The sequence below is a fragment of the Ornithorhynchus anatinus genome, chromosome 1 (assembly GCF_004115215.2).
Source record: "Ornithorhynchus anatinus isolate Pmale09 chromosome 1, mOrnAna1.pri.v4, whole genome shotgun sequence".
In the NCBI taxonomy this organism is placed as follows: domain Eukaryota; kingdom Metazoa; phylum Chordata; class Mammalia; order Monotremata; family Ornithorhynchidae; genus Ornithorhynchus; species Ornithorhynchus anatinus.
Window position 1 is genome coordinate 89,077,612 of NC_041728.1, and position 3,758 is coordinate 89,081,369.

A 3,758-nucleotide genomic window follows, 5' to 3' on the forward strand; every position below is an offset into this window, starting at 1 on the left:
CTTGAAATATTCTATTAATATGTATTTAAGATTATTTCATTATTTCAAAATTGTTTCCTAAATTCAAAGAGTCTGATTAATGTCTGTTAATGAAGGCCTCATTTAACAAAATACTGTATATAAGAAAAACTTCTACCTGATCATTATCTTAGATTTACACTTCCTTTGGCCTTTGTGCTCTTACTGTCAATGTGATAGATTGGGTAGAAATTTCTTCTTAACTGAAGAGCTGAAACATGTCTTTTCTTTGTTGACCTTAGACACTTTAACTTCTAGAAATGCTATCTTCACTGCTACAAAAAATCAGATCATGGCCCAATTTGATCCCATTATTTGTGGGGCTGCCATACTTCCTGGTAAGCTGTATCCCATTGAATTACATTTTTCTAAACTTCACTGGAAGTTCTTCAGATCAGTGACCTTCTTCTTATACTCTATGAAGCACAGTGTGTCCATTCATGGGTCTATAAATACTGACAAAACTAAATTTCAAAATTTGGAAAGTTTACCCACTTACCAAGAAAGAAGGCTGTTTTTCACTTACGGATAAAGGTAAATATTTTTCAGAAACTGATATAAATGATAATGTCCTATGCATCACTGCCATAAAAATGACATTGTACAATATTTTCCTATAATTGAACTTTTACTTATAATTGTTTTGATGCCAAAGAAAGTATGTAGCAGGAGTTTTCAAGTGTATTCTTTTGATTCATGGATTTTGTTTGCTAAGGAGGAAAGATAGAGTAGTGGATCTTTACCAGATGTTTCTCATATGGGATGTATTATTTGATATTTAGCCTCGAGTAGAGAACTAATTCCCTCTCAGGGTCTCATCTGGAGAGTTTCCAGTCCTCTACCAGTCTCGAATTAGGGAGAAAGAGTCAAGCAGAGGCCTGTCCATTCCATTCCCAGCTTGGGCAGTGGCTAGTGAGTGGAAGGCAATCTGCTACAAGTCGAAACTCCCCCATGCTGGGCAGCAGCACCACGGAAGAGCATCGAGGGCAGAAACTCAAGTTGACTGAGCAGAAGGAGACATTGGTAAACCACTTCTGTATTTTTACCAAGAAAAATCTCTGGATCCATTTCCAGAACAATTGCAGGTGTTGCAGGTGGGGCATTCTGGGAGAGATGTGTCCATGGTGATGCTATGGGTCAGAGATGACTGGATAGCAAACAACAAAACAAGATAACCTCCATTTATTATTCTACTTTTTAGTTAATCTACTGGTGGTTCAGTGTGAGCTAACTGACAGATCACTGAGAAGCAAAAATAAAAATTGTTCTAGTGATAAAAGTAAATGTTAAAGAAGGAATGAACATGGAATCAAGAAAGAAGAAAAAAAACTAATAAAATTATCTTCAATGGGAGAATACAACACTGGAAGGGAGCTTACAATTCAACTGGCAATAAAGGCAGAATTATTTACCTGTAGTGAAAACAAAAAGGAGATCAAAGATAAAGCAGGAAGCAGAGTTCAACATGGCCTAATTGCAAGGCATGAAATGAAGAGTCAGAGAGGTACAAATGAAGAGTCAGTTACCTCCATTTCATCTCTGTCCACTATCCCCTTGCCCACATCCTACCTCTTGCCTGGAATGTCCTCCCTCTCATATCAGACAGATAATTGCTCTCCCCCACTTCAAACCCTTAGAGAAGGCACATCTTCTCCAAGAAGCCTTCCCAGACTAAGCCCTCCTCTATTCTTCTCCCACTCCCTTTTATGTCACCCTGACTTGCTCCTTATTCATCTTCCCTCCCATCCCCTCAGCACATATGTATGTATCTGCAATTTATTTATTCATTTATATTAATGTCTGCATCCCCCTATGTGAGCTCACTGTGGGCTGGGAATGTGTTTTTTTGTTGCACTGTACTCTCTGAAGCACTTAGTATGGTGTTTTGCAAATAGTAAGTGCTCAATGAATACAATTGAATGAATGAATGAATGAATGGTAGACTGTCAGTTATAGGAAGGAAAAAGAGAGATAGGCAATCAAAACCACAGTAATCAAGAAAATATTATTAAAAAGCCCAGTGTTCACTAAGGAGAGTAAATTAAATGAAGTAATTGGATTGTCCTTTTATAATTCATTTAAGACAGCATGCAAAAGCATATTTATTTCTATCTGGATCAATGTCTTCTATGCAATATTGAGATGACTGAAAGTTCTCAAACCTTTTTCTGGGGAGGGTATATATTGTTTTCAGTCATGACTGCTTTTATCTCCTCTTAGATTTTGAGCCCTTTGAGGGAAAAGACAGTGTCTGATCAGATTACCTTGTATCTAGCCCAGCACTTACCAGACAGTCTCTTTAAAGTGATTGTTATTATTATAATTATCATTATTTCATTATTATTTCATTATTTCTGAAAAATCTATGGAGCCCCAGAAAGCAGCTGTAATGGTGAACAATCAGTATGGGAAATACCAACTCATTTTAAAATAAAAATTCTAGACTTGTAGGTTTCTCTCAACAGTGAATGTTCTTCTCATTTTCATTTTCATCCCAGTCAATGAGCACTGCCTAAGTAAATTTGTCACAATAATTGAGAATCACTGGAAGCCAATTTTAGCCATGTCTTTCAGCATACCTCCCGATTGATGCATCTCATTTGATTCTCAAAATATACATGCTGTTCTCCTCACCCTTCCCCATCTGCCTGAACTTATGAGGTTGGGAATAAAGGGACATAAATAGGTTTGGAGGAACCCAAATGGAATTTGTAATCCTAAAGATGTGCTAATGAAAAAGGGTACCTATGAGGGAGACATGGTGAGGTAATAGAAAAGAGCATGGATTTGGAAGTTGGGAGACCTGGGTTAGAGTACCAGCACCTTCATGAGTCTATTGGGTAACGCTAGGGTAAGTCCTTTAACCTTGCTGTGTCCCAGTTTTCTCAACTGTAAAATGGAGATGAGATCTCTTGTGAACCTGGTGTGAGATAGGGATGAATCTCTGTGAGGTAGGGATGAATCTCTCAACCTTGTAATCTAACCCTACGTTTGTGTTGTCTTAGGCCGTAGAGTCATCTCTGACCCATAGCTATGCCATGGACACATCTCTCCCAGAACGCCCCACCTCCATCTGTAATTGTTCTGGTAGTGAATACAGAGAGTTTTCTTGGTAAAAGTACAAAGTTGGTTTAACATTGCCTCCTTCCACGCAGTCAACTTGAGTCTCTGCCCTCAATGTTCTCCCGTGCCACTGTTTTCCAGCTCAGGTGAGTTTTGACTTGTAGCAGATTGCCTTCCACTCATTAGCCACTGCCCAAGCTAGGAATGGAATGGAATAGACAGGCCTCTGCTTGACTCTCCCTCCTGTAGACAAGGCTGGTAGAGTACTGCAAACTCTCCAAGTGTGACCCTGAGAGGGGAACCCTATGCTTACTCATCCATTAATCAACACTATTTATTGAGCATTTATTTGGGGCAAAGCACTGCACTTAATGCTTGGGAAAGTATCACAGAATTAATAGACATGATACAAGCTCTCAAGGACCCTGTTTTACAATCTAGAAGAGGAGACAGACACTAATATAAATTCCAGAGAGGAGAAAGAGAAAGAATACAGAAATGTAGGAGTTATGGGAGTGAGCATTGAAATGCCTTAGCTGACACAAAATCAATCAATCAGTGGCATTTGTCGGGCACTTACAGTATGCCAAGAGTTGTACTAGAGTTGTACTAAGTGCTTGGGAAAGTGCAATACAACAGAAGTGGAAGACGTTTTCTGCCCACAAAAGTTTACAGAA

General features: G+C 38.8%; 2 non-coding genes across 2 annotated transcripts; one reads left to right on the forward strand and one right to left on the reverse strand.

The window, feature by feature from the left end:
- The first annotated feature begins 819 nt into the window (after window positions 1-819).
- LOC114817802 lies at window positions 820-957 on the forward strand. The gene has a single exon (XR_003765655.1). It is a non-coding gene; the product is annotated as a small nucleolar RNA SNORA7 (small nucleolar RNA).
- Window positions 958-3,237: 2,280 nt separating this feature from the next.
- On the reverse strand, window positions 3,238-3,380 carry LOC114816630. Its single transcript, XR_003764433.1, has one exon. It is a non-coding gene; the product is annotated as a small nucleolar RNA SNORA7 (small nucleolar RNA).
- Window positions 3,381-3,758: the final 378 nt, after the last annotated feature.